General features: G+C 41.2%; 1 long non-coding RNA gene and 1 gene segment (V, D, J or C); one reads left to right on the top strand and one right to left on the bottom strand.

Annotated features, from left to right (window-relative positions):
• Positions 1-5,749, bottom strand: part of LOC133255888 (uncharacterized) — a 37,043-nt gene extending 31,294 nt beyond the window's left edge. The window contains exon 1 of the long non-coding RNA XR_009739063.1: positions 4,917-5,749. This is a non-coding gene — a long non-coding RNA (uncharacterized LOC133255888). The remainder of the gene's footprint in view (positions 1-4,916) is intronic.
• The window catches only part of LOC133255870 (T cell receptor delta constant-like), a 154,563-nt gene that overhangs the window by 33,365 nt on the left and 107,951 nt on the right, over positions 1-13,247 (top strand).

The following is a 13,247-nucleotide window of genomic DNA, read 5'->3' as shown; positions in this document are numbered from 1 at the left end:
GAAAAAGAAAGCTAATGAGGTGCTATAAGATTATAAGAATGGCAGTGTTATTATACTCAGCACTGATCAGCTCTTCCCACAGGTCACTGGCCTGACAGGTTTCTGAATTAGCCTGACTGCTGGGAGAAATATCAATAACCTCAGATATGCAGATGACAACACCCTTATGGCAGAAAGTGAAGAAGAACTAAAAAGCCTCTTGATGAAAGTGAAAGTGGAGAGTGAAAAAGTTGGCTTAAAGCTCAACATTCAGAAAACGAAGATCATGGCATCCGGTCCCATCACTTCATGGGAAATAGATGGGGAAACAGTGGAAACAGTGGCAGACTTTATTTTTCTGGGCTCCAAAATCACTGCAGATGGTGACTGCAGCCGTGAAATTAAAAGACGCTTACTCCTTGGAAGAAAAGTCATGACCAACCTAGATAGCATATTCAAAAGCAGAGACATTACTTTGCCAACAAAGGTCCATCTAGTCAAGGCTATGGTTTTTCCAGTGGTCATGTATGGATGTGAAAATTGGACTGTGAAGAAAGCTGAGTACTGAAGAATTGATGCTTTTGAACTGTGGTGTTGGAGAAGAGCCTTGAGAGTCCCTTGGACTGCAAGGAGATCCAACCAGTCCATTCTGAAGGAGATCAGCCTTGGGATTTCTTTGGAAGGAATGATGCTAAGGCTGAAACTCCAATACTTTGGCTACCTCATGTGAAGAGTTGACTCATTGGAAAAGACCCTGATGCTGGGAGGGATTGGGGGCAGGAGGAGAAGGGGATGGCAGAGGATGAGATGGCTGGATGGCATCACTGACTCGATGGACGTGAGTCTGAGTGAACTCCGGGAATTGGTGATGGACAGGGAGGCCTGGCATGCTGCGATTCATGGGGTCACAAAGAGTCGGACACGACTGAGCAACTGAACTAAACTGAAGTCTTGGAGAAATTAAACAGCATTGAATTGAAGCCTTTGAAGAGTTATTACACAATGGAAAAGAAACCCACCAGAGTGGAATGTGTGTTCAAAGTCTACTTTTGCCCTGTGAGAACCTACACCCGTCCCCAGGCTCATGCACAAGGCAAGGAAGCCGGAACGGAGACAACCTGAGGTCCCTTCCCCTTCTCACCCTCTATGCTGCTGTGATCAGTCTTCCTATGAGCCAAGAAAAAGAGAAAACATTTGGAAATTTCAGCAAAAAGAAGTTAAAAATGAAAAATCTCCTTAAAATGAAAATCATCAATAGTTGTAAAGAGGTACCAATAACAATATTCATTGATGGCCTACAGTCAAGGAGTACTTTTCTATGTGTAAGTAGGGGAAAACATGGAAGCAAGGCCAGAGTAAGGCATTGCCCAACATCAGCTGGTGAGTGGCTGAGCTTGGACGCAAGCCCAAGTAGCTGCCTCCAAAGATATTGTGCCATGCAACCCAAGAGGCTCCATTTTCTGGAGCTTATTAAACCTTTTAAATCATGTTTGTGGGCAAAAGCGTGGGTCCAATCCCTTCCCAAAGTCGTTTCTGACTGTATTAGGCTCTATTCTATAAAAGGAAGCTGTGCAAGGAGGGAAGAACTATTTCCTTTGGGTTCCCCATGATACTATCCTTACATTCTGCAACCAAGAAGACTGATAGCCTCAGTGGTATGTTTGAAAGCACTTTTCCACCCTCAGTTTCCAGCATGTGGTATCTATCTGGACTGACCCTCTTTGTGATATTCCGCCATGATAATGCATGAATCATCCTTTTGCAGAGAGTATCACGTCTGTCTCTCACAATTCTTATCAGGGTTCCCTCTTTTCCAGAGGTCCAGTCACTGAATCATCTGCGGGGACCAAAAGAAGCGCTGGGGACTCCCTAAGGACCATCCGCAATGCCTCTGGATTGAACTTCCCAGTAGGTCACTCACAGCAGTTCACTCTTCTGGGTGAACTACTACCATCAAGTTCTAGAAAGACTGCATGAATTTTCTTTCTAAAATTAGTCCCTCCGGACTAAGGTTAAGCATTTCAAATTTTCCATGGAGGGAAGATTTATTCTCACTAGGAATAACATCAACAATCATTTATATATACAAATGAAAAAACTGAAACCAGAGGCTGAGTATTATTGGGCTTTCACCACTACGAACCACAGAGAAACTGAAGGGGGTTGAAATCTCTCTAGTAAGCAGAATAAAAGGAGAATCTGCATCTAAGATCAGTGATCTTTCTCCAGCTAGATCTCACTGTCCCAGATCTACACCTCCATCTTAATCATACTTGGTCCTCTGTTATTTCATTTGAAATGGTTTCTTTGCTTTGCTATTTTGAACTTTCCCAATCTTTTCATCTTCCAACTTACTGCATCCAGAGGTGGCTGGGCCAAAGTGTGAGAAGAGATGTGTTGGTACCCTAAGGAACCAGCCCTGAATGACCCTTTCAGAAGTCCTGTTGGCCAGAGGGCTGTTCTGAATGGTGACAGGTGGCCAGAAAGTTAAACTCATATCTGCCTCTCACGTGAAGCTGACCATGCGGCATGGCTGTTTTTATTAGCCCTTGACTTCTAGAACATTGGAGGAAAGAGACAGAAAGAGCAAAACATATAATTATACCAAAGGGAAAGAAAGATGAGAGTGGGATTTTCTGAGTTTCAGATAAACACATTCTATAATCCTTCCCACATTTCAGATCTGTGAAAACATCCTTATCGTGTTAACAGAAAGTTTCCTGGCACAGTTTAAGTAGGCGTATTTTCCTCTCTTAAATAGGTGGCAATATAGTGCAGATAACAAAAGTGATTATACAAGAATAAATATGCTCATCGTTCACAAAAATATTAAAATGTGTTGAACTTAAAAGCAATCACCTGAAAATGGTCCCTCACGTTGTTAAGGTCTTTTTACCTATCTTGATATGACCAAGTTTAAATATTTGGTCTAAAAAATTTAGTCTATAAGCTGCCATACATGAGTTCTTTGAATTATAAAAAGAGCATGGGTGGTGGAATCAGACAAAAGTAAGGAAGAATCATAGCTCCTCATTTACTGTGGGACCTTGAACAAGGTTGCCCAACTTCTTAAACCTCTGTTTCCTCACAGATAAAACAGAGATAATAATACCTATTTCACAGAGTTATTACAAAGATTAAATAAAATAATTGCTAGAAGTCACCTGGCACTCCTGGGTGATTAGCATATCAAATGTGCTCAATTATGCTAATATTCTATACCCTTGACTCCTATTCTCTCTTTTTTTCTAATGTGGACCATTTTTAAAGTTTTTGTTGAATTTGTGACAATATTGCTTCTGTTTTATGTTTTGGTTTTTTGGTCACAAGGCATGTGGGATCTTACCTCCCCCACCCGGGATTGAATCCACATCCCCTGCGTTGAAGGGCAAGGTCTTAACCACTGAACCACCAGGGAAGTCCCAATACCCTCCGCTCTTAGTGGTCTGAAGGAGGGTGGTTTTTACTCAGAAGAGAGAATAAAGGTCTAAAATGGGAAGAAACATTGATAATAATCAGTACGACTTTTTCAAACCAAAAAGTGCAAAGGTGCTGCCAGCGTGTTTTTCATAAAAATATCTCATCGGGAATGTTCTTTCCACACAACCTCTACATTCTTGCACTGATGAACACTGTCATCACTGATGATAGTGAATGTCTCAAAGATGAGTCCAGTACTGGAAGGTCTAGGTCCCCAGTAACATACTGTGTCTTCATTGCCCTCTGTCTGAACCAGATGAAGGTGGCCCAGGCCAGTCCCAGATTTAGCAAAAGTAACAAGGAGAATGAATTTTTGATGTCAAACTCTTCCAATAGACATGGTTTACATGTCTAGGAAAATAGCTGGACCAGGGAATCTCAACTTTCAGAAAGCTCAGCCTTCGAGCTTTGAGGATATTTCCTGCAGGGCCTTCCCAGTCTTAGGATATTTGATTGACGTACCTTATTAGGAATGCAGAGATCTTTCTTCATCCTTATAAAAGAACCTGTTACGTTTAGTTACTAACCTGTGAGGGGTGACATTTGTCCATCCTCATGTTACTCATGCCTTCTTCCTAGGCTTAGTTCACCATAGCACTTGGCCAAGAAACTCAAGTTCCCTAAATAAATCCCATAGGTAAATCCCAAAGGTAAATCCTCATTTCAGTACTTTGGCTTTGTCCATTTAAAAAAAAAACTAGAGACCTTATGCAGGCGAATTAGGAAGAAAAGTCAGGGAATCAGAGCTACTGTTTTGCCAGAAATGCTTGTTCTGTTGGTAGAAGACAATGAAGGGTATTATCTGTGCCAAATCCCTTGAGGGAAAGAAGCTGAGATCTGAGGAAACTTCCACCTGCTAAGAGGAACTGGCAGCCTGTTGACAAAAGTATGGGAGAGGGGGAGTCAGAACTTCACTTCTTATTCTGTGACTTGACATAAGTCACTCAAACTCTTTGAGCCTCAGATTGTCATCTGTACAATAGGTTATATTAGCTGATCGCTACGCTTCCTTAGGGTTTCCCTGGTGGCTCAGAGGTAAAGAATCCACCTGCCAGTGCAGGAGACTCGAGTTCGATCCCTAGGTTGGGAAGATTCCCCGGAGAAGAAATAGCTACCCACTCCAGAATTCTTGCCTGGAGAATTCCATGGACAAAGGAGCCTGGCAGGCTGCAGTACATAGGGTCACAAAGAGTCAGACACGACTTCGCGACCAAACAACAACATGCCTGCTTCAGCACTAACAAGCTGTGGGTCTCAGTCCAATAAGAAAGAGAAGGAAGCAGCTGTGGGACAAAGGGAATCACATTTCATAGATTCCCAAGATTGTGATGCCCAGATTCCTGCCTGGCTGATTCCTTTATGTGATTCGATAAGGATAAAATCAGAAAAAGAACTAAACAAAATACACTCATGGTTAATCAAAGGGGATTGAAAGTCAGTGCTAACCTCAGACCTACCTTACTTTGCCTCCAGCTCACCTCCCTTGGGACACTCCTCCTCCTCTTTAATGCCTCATCGGGATTTTTCAAAAACTGTGATCACTCAAGGTTGAAGCTTTTAATCTCCCATGTATAAAAGGATATGCAAATGGAGTTCAGTTTCCTGTTGGGTCTCTGCCAAGGTCTTAGCCTGGCAGTTCTGGGAAAAGAGCCAAAGACCTCATATTTCTTGGCCGTTAACATTCTCCCATCTGTGCTCAAGTCAGCAGCCTGGGCTTTGGGCTGTGGCTTCTCTGTAGTCTTACACTCCCCTAGGTTTTAAAAATGGTTAAAGAATGGCTAAGAATGGTTCTGCAAAAAAGTAACTTGGCCCTCAAGAAACCAGACAGAGAATTATCTGGTTATATTGGGAGCCAGTAAGAAAAAGACCGAAAGTCTATATTCCTAAATTATAGCCTCAGAATCCAATCTTTATAAACTACTTCAGGTACTGATATTAATTAGACTTAGGTAATGCTTGTAAATTAGTCATCTGTGTCAGTACAGGGTGTCTGACATCATACGTACACAAGGTGAGAAAAGTAATATCTTCAGGTGTAATAACAGCCCTGAACAGCATTTGAAAACAAAAGACCTGAAGAACGCAAGACATTTCAATGTGTTTCTGAGCCAGAAGCCCTGCTAAACAGCAGAATCAGGGATCAGACCAGTCGTCCCCTGTGTCTCCCTATTGAACTCACACAAAAGAGCAGCTGCCACTTTTATTCCACATGAGGCATCCAGATCCAAGTTCACTGAAATGTTGTTATCAACTTTCTGATGGAAAATAGCAAGTTCCAAACTATATAAAATCTGACCATTCGATAAGCACGGAATTTCCTCTTTTTCTATAAATATTCTGGCTTATTTTTATTTTCTAGTATTTCTTTTCTGAAGCCAACAGCCAAAAGGCTGTCCTGTGCTTTTGTATTTCCATTATAAGGTCAACATACAAGTGAAATTATTAATTTTTGTCACACACCTCTATGGAGGGACTTCCTCTTCCATTCTTCTGTTATCCCGGGCACCTTCCAGGAGCAAGGAGCTCAAGCTTGGAAATCTCTGGACAAATAGTCACCATAAACATCCCCTCCATGTCATTTGTTCATGGTCAATTTCTCGCAGTGTCTTCTGTGGCATTTACTTCTCAATATCTTTCCCTAATATTGACCATTGGGCTTCCACTTGATAAATTCAAACTTTCCTCTTTGAAATCCTCCCAGTCTCCTTCATCCTGAGCTTTACACCTTCCAGCAATGATGGTTCCCAGATGGTTTACATCTCAACAGGGAAGCGATGCAACATGGTCCCTTCCTACTCTGGTTTTTTGCATCTCAATCCTACCCCTACCCCTCCAAGTCTAGACAGCACCACCTTGTGCCACTGATGGGCATTTTCTCAGAGATCTGTTTCCAGAGCAGCATTTTGCATGTTCTGAAGGGAGAAGACGTGTGAAGCATATCTTTTGGGGATCAAGCTTGAATTCCACTGATACTGTGACTATTAAAGAAATAGTCTGATTCAGAAAGATTGGAAGTTTCTACCTAAATCCAGGTCCACCTACTTCATCACTGTAATTTGCTATTGGAAGAAGGATGTGAAGTGAGTGAAAGTCGCTCAGTCATGTCTGACTCTTTGGGATCCCATGGACTGTCCATGGAATTCTCTAGGCCAGAACACTGGAGTGGGTAGCCTTTCTCTTCTCCAGGGGATCTTCCCAACCCAGGGATAGAACCCAGGTCTCCCGCATTGCAGGTGGATTCTTTACCAGCTGAGCCACAAGGGAAGCCCAAGGAAAGCCCAAGGAAGCCCAGGGGAAGCCAAACAGGAAGCACAAGGGAAGAAGGTTGGGCTCTACACATACCACTGTTTTAAAGTTGCAGTGCTGAATCTTAAATTCTACCTGAGGTTTGGGTTACGAAGCTCCAGGACAAAGGTTGGGATGCACCAGTTCTGTGGACTATGATGGGAGCTGTCCAGATTATACACCTTCAATGGAAGAAAGAAAGAAGAGTTGTCACCTTCAAAACTCCAACTCTCTGCTCTACTTGTGTTCTCTGATACCACACCTCATTCTACCATGTATTTATGACAGATCTGGTTTACACAAAAATAACCTAGACCAAGTCAACAGTCTTTGTTAGTCTTCAGACTCAAAGTGAAAGAAGTGAAACTGACTCCAGAGTAAAATCTTCCCATCTCTTCAGTACAGACTCCAAGGGCTACATATAAAGCAAGTTTCTACCCACCTTGTTTTTACATTTGGATATATTTCTCCCACTTCCTGTACATAGTTTCTGCATACACAGAATTCTATGATGAAAATTGAGACTCCATCCAACATATGCTAATTAACTCAACTGTCAGTGCAGATTGAGTGTATGGAGGGAGGATAATTTTGCACCAAGATTTACTAATTTCTAGTTTCAGGAGAAAATTCTCTCTAACAGAAGTTTTGCGACAAGGGATTAGGATGTTTCTGCCATTGCCTTTTGGCTTCCACACCCCAAGCCATCTGGTCTCCACCACATCTGAAGGAGGATCTCCTTATTCAGCATAGTTGATGCCATCACACTGATCCCAGAAGTCACACCTGACTACACAGATTGTCCAATAAACCAGGGAAAGCCTATGTTCTAAGAGAGAGGTGGAAAGTGGTGGGATGGATGGGAGCCGGGTGTTGGGAAACTGCTCAAGTCCACTGCTGACTCAGGCTTCTCACCACCTGCTTATTACAACAGATGTGACTTCCTTATGAGGTACCAGAGACCCAGAATATCCACATCCTGTGGTTCTTGCACCCCTTGACACCCCACATTTGAGTTACTTTCCTATTCAGAAAACAAAAGCTGCTGGCTTTCAGCCAGTTTATAACAGATGTGGGGCACAACCACCAACTACCCAGGAAGCATCCCCCAGGGCAGGGCATGAGAATCTGCTTCTCAGAAATTCCCATACTTCTGATCCCATCTGACACCTGCCCAAAGAGAGCACCTGGGAGACTCACTCCTTTGCATCTTCAAAGATTTAATGCTGCCTGTTGGGAATTGAGGAACCTGAGTGATGGCTAAGTTTAAGAGGCTGGGAGTTCAGGGAATTATTGGAAAACAGGTATCACAAGTATCACAACTTTACATGTACTTTAGGCATGCCTGCCAATCTATATAAGACTTGGACAGAATGCCTTCTTAAATCACTGACCTTGTCCAGCTCACTCTCTGAATCCACGTGGTGATCACACACAGGACAGACTTTCAGAGCTGTGAGCAGCAGGACCTTCCTTTTCTCCACATGTAGGACAATGGGGCTGGGGAGTCTGCTCATGAGAAAGTTATTGTTATTTGTGCCAGGCTTTGCAAGGATGTCCTTGTACTTCAACTATCTGTAAGAGATTGTATCTTGACTTTTCCTAAGTCTGTATATTTCTTTTGCTACCTTTGTGACCCAACAAAATGGTCCCTTCTGTCCACTGCCTACTTGGTAAAACAAAGGAAAATAGGAAGCATGGGTACAAAGTACAAGGAAAGAAACAAAGACATTAGTTCCAGGGAAAACACTGAGTATTTATTTGTAAAGACGCAGAGTGTTTATCACTAGAATTGATTGTGACCCAATACTTCCTAGAAAATAAAAACATCAGTATTAGGATGTGTATTTTCTTAACATCTCTGAGAGATAATATGTGCTTTCAAGGAGTACACAATCCTTGAATCTTGCAGACTTCACCAAAAGAAGTGCTTAGCTATAGCTGGAATGATCCAAAGTCTCGGCAGTAGCTAAGGGAGGCTGCCAGCCCTTTGCAAACTATAAAGTAGATCATCTATGGCTCCTCATCCACGTCTTGCTGGGCCCTTTCCTTGGGTCCTCCTCACTATCGCATCCCTCATATGCTTTTATTCTGTTTCCATCAAAACCTGGTATCAAAAAATGACCTGAAATCAGGTAATAGTAATTTAGTGGACAATGGAAACTGATGGAGGCTTTAGGTTTTCTAAGGCTGGGGTGAGAGGGAGGGAATGTTGTATTTAATAGAGACAATAGTGAAGTCGTTCAGTAGTGCCCGACTCTTTGCGACCCCATGGACAATAGCCTGCACCAAGCTCCTCCATGGGATTTTCAAGGCAAGAGTACTGGAGTGGGTTGCCATTTCCTTCTCCAGGGAATCTTCCCAACCCAGGGATCGAACCCAGGTCTCTCGCATTGTAGACAGACACTTTACCATCTGAGCCACCAAGGAAGTCGCCATGAGCTAAGACTAAAGCAACCATGGCAGAATTTTCAAAGCTTTAGGACCCTGCCTTGAATGAAAGATAGAAGCACATTCTCCCTTTGTTTGGAGGCTCAGTGTGGATCAGACAAGAAGGAGAGTCTGGAGTCTCCCAGAGTGGGTAGTTCTTTCCCTGTGTCTAGAAAGATAGAGAACATTAACCTGTCTGCAGCAGAGGGAGGAACTGGGACCAAAAAGGGAAATATTAAGATGATAGATAGATGGAGACAGAGATTTCCAGATATAAATCTAGATGTAGATATAGATATGAAAAAAAAATTCAAATTCAATACCAGGAATTTCTTTTTACAGTTGACAGCCATTTGACAGTGAAGCAAATATACTTGTGAGAGAGTAAGTTCGGGGGGATGAATACACTAGAAAGTTTGTCCTCATCGTTGAGTGCTAGAACTCAATGACCTGAGTTCTTTTCCTCTGGAGAATTCATTATAGCATCTATGCTGAAAGACAATCAGGACTGTCACCAAAAAGGAAAGACAGTTGCTATTTTGGTATATCCTTTCCCACTTTCTTTCTCAATGTATAATTTATTACACACTCTGTATATGTAATTATATCCCATATACATATTTGTATCTATTTCAACATTATGAAGGCTTCCTGATAGCTCAGTTGGTAAAGAATCTGCCTGCAATTCAGGAGACCCCAGTTCAATTCCTGGTTCGGTAGATCCTCCGGAGAAGGGATGGGCTACGCAGTCCAGTATTCTTGGGCTTCCCTTATGGCTCAGCTTGTAAAGAATCTGCCCCACAATGCAGGAAACCTGGGTTCAATCCCCTGGAGAAGGGAAAGGCTACCCACTCCAGTATTCTGGCCTGGAGAAGTCCAGGGACTGTATAGTCCATGGGGTCACAAAGAGTCAGACATGACTGAGCAACTTTCACAACATTATGAAATCAATTCTCTACTTTATTAGGTACTTTTTATTAACAGTATTTTTAATAAGCTACATTAATATTGTATCCAAGAATAAGGTATGGTATAATCAGTACTGTTACAATGGAGAATTTAGGCAGCTTCTACATTTCTATTATAAAAATTGCTGTGATGAACACATCTGTATATAACTTTTCATTATTTAAAATTATCCTATTGTATGTGAGCAAAATTTCATATATATATATATATATATACATATATGAAGTTTGTATATATGTAAGTCACACTTTCTCTCAAATAAAGGATTCAAAATAAAGGTTCTTAGCCAACTTGATTATATAAACCCTAAGAAGGATAGATAAATTGTCAAATGTTTCTTTAAATCTTTAATGTATTATTTTGTTACACATGCATATTTAAAATCACATTTCATATAAAATAGCATCAATATATTAATTTTGATATACTTGTTTTTGTTTTTTCTCATAGTTCACAAAATTTTTTTCAATTCCTCTCAATCATCTCAAAGCAAAGTATTTATCACTAGTAGAGCTGCACTTTTAAATATTCAAACATTTCTTGAGAGCATATCAAACTCACTTGATTGAATTATAGCACATTAGTAATCCATATATGAAGCTAAAATATTTTGAACCACAATGTCTATTCACAAAATGTTCATTGTCATGTCTCCTATAAGTGAATATTCATAATTTCCACAAAAATTACTTGCTAAGATTTGTTTAAGCAATTTGAATACTTGTAATTTCAAAGCCTTACTCCCAAGAATAGTTACTAAGAATAGTGACTAAGTGGTTGTTAAACTTATTAGTCATCTTTTTCACTAAGCTCATCAGCTGACTTCCAGAGGTATCTGTGAACTAGCATTCATTAACATCATTAGAGGTGGATGTGCCTTCACTAAGCTAGACTTAACTGTGCAAAATCAAAGAATTACATAAAAGTATTGTAATGTTGTTTTCTGTACTTTTGTAAGGAATCAAATATAAGGGAGCCGTCTCTTCTCTGAGGATTATAAGCTTCACCTCATATTCAAACACATATAGTGTTTTCTCACTGTAAATTCCCCCAAATGGAAATATTTACTCAAGCAAGTATGAATATTTCACCCTCTTGATATTGCCTAATTGGCTTGCAATAAAAATAAAGCAATATAAATTGCTACCAATATCTTGCCAGTATAGGAAACATCACATTTTCTAACAAAAGTATTACTTAAACATCTGCCCCAAAACTAGTTTATTATTTCTTTATTTACATTTTTTATTACTAGAGGATTAAAACACTTTTCTAAGTGACTGATTTAACCAATGAGTAAGTTTTTTCATTTATCCTTTGCCCATTTATCTTTTAAGATCTTATTGACTTGTGTAATTGTAGTAATGTTGTGCCTCTGAGTTCCACTGCCTTTAACCACAATAACAGCACTGGCAAGACGAGATAGCTGAGACAATCTAGATGGCAGAGGGTGGTGATGGCAAAGTGCCAAGGAAGAAAAAAAGCAGAAGAGGAAGGTTATTGTACTACTGTGTTTCACTGTGACAGCGTACCACAGAGGTTTAAGTGTATTAAGCCTTTGTTCAAAATCCATGCTATGATCTACTGTGTATGTCTCAGAATTGGGAGGAGTCCTCTGAATCTCATGGGGAAATAATGTATGAGTTTGCTGCCCACTTGCCCCTTGACTCCTTTCTTTAGGGATTTAGTCCATATTATCTTTCGCTACAGGGCTTCCCAGATGGATCAGTGGTAAAGAATCTGCCTGCCCATGCAGAAGATGCAGGTTCAATCCCTGGGTAGGGAAGATCCCCTGGAGTAGGAATGGGCAACCTGCTCCAGTATTCTTGCCTGGAAAATTCCACAGACAGAGGAGTCTGGTGGGCTACAGTCCATAGGGTCACAAAGAGTCAGACACAACTGAGTACATACATACACACGCATCTACTGCAATAGTTTCAAATATGAATGACTACCACGAAGTAATCAGTTATAAGTAATCCCACCACATTTTAACAACATTTATCAAATACACTAACAACTTATTTAACTTCTATGCAGAGTACATCATGAGAAACGCTGGGCTGGAAGAAGCACAGGCTGGAATCAAGATTGCCGGGAGAAATATCAATAACCTCAGATATGCAGATGACACCATCCTTAGGGCAGAAAGTGAAGAGGAACTCAAAAGCCTCTTGATGAAAGTGAAAGAGGAGAGTGAAAAAATTGGCTTAAAGCTCAACATTCAGAAAACGAAGATCATGGCATCTGGTCCCATCACTTCATGGGAAATAGATGGGGAAACAGTGGAAACAGTGGCAGACTTTATTTTTCTGGGCTCCCAAATCACTGCAGATGGTGATTGCAGCCATGAAATTAAAAGACGCTTACTCCTTGGAAGGAAAGTTATGACCAACCTAGATAGCATATTAAAAAGCTAAGACATTACTTTGCCAACAAAGGTCCGTCTACTCAAGGCTATGGTTTTTCCTGTGGTCATGTATGGATGTGAGAGTTGGACTGTGAAGAAAGCTGAGCACCAAAGAATTGATGCTTTTGAACTGTGATGTTGGAGAAGACTCTTGAGAGTCCCTTGGACTGCAAGGAGATCCAACCCATCCATTCTGAAGGAGATCAGCCTTGGGATTTCTTTGGAAGGAATGATGCTAAGGCTGAAACTCCAATACTTTGGCCACCTCATGTGAAGAGTTGACTCATTGGCAAAGACTCTGATGCTGGGAGGGATTGGGGGCAGGAGGAGAAGGGGACAACAGAGGATGAGATGGCTGGATGGCATCACTAACTCGATGGACGTGAGTATGGGTGAACTCCGGGAGTTGGTGATGGACAGGGAGGCCTGGCGTGCTGCGATTCATGGGGTCGCAAAGAGTCGGACACAACTAAGCGACTGAACTAAACTGAACTGAACAACATTCATTAAATACAAATTAAAATTAATTGGCAAATTAAAAGAAAATATCATAGAAGAACTAGATGGAACTAACAATGGGAAGACCGTGTGGTGGGTCACATATTCATATATGATAGGGTAAGAAGTTGAACTCACTTCTGTCTAATTTAAATAATTACTCCTATGTGGCAACCTGGATGGAAGAGTGGCTTGG

Source organism: Bos javanicus, chromosome 10 (assembly GCF_032452875.1).
Source record: "Bos javanicus breed banteng chromosome 10, ARS-OSU_banteng_1.0, whole genome shotgun sequence".
NCBI lineage: Eukaryota > Metazoa > Chordata > Mammalia > Artiodactyla > Bovidae > Bos > Bos javanicus.
This window is presented reverse-complemented; position numbering and strand designations above follow the sequence as displayed.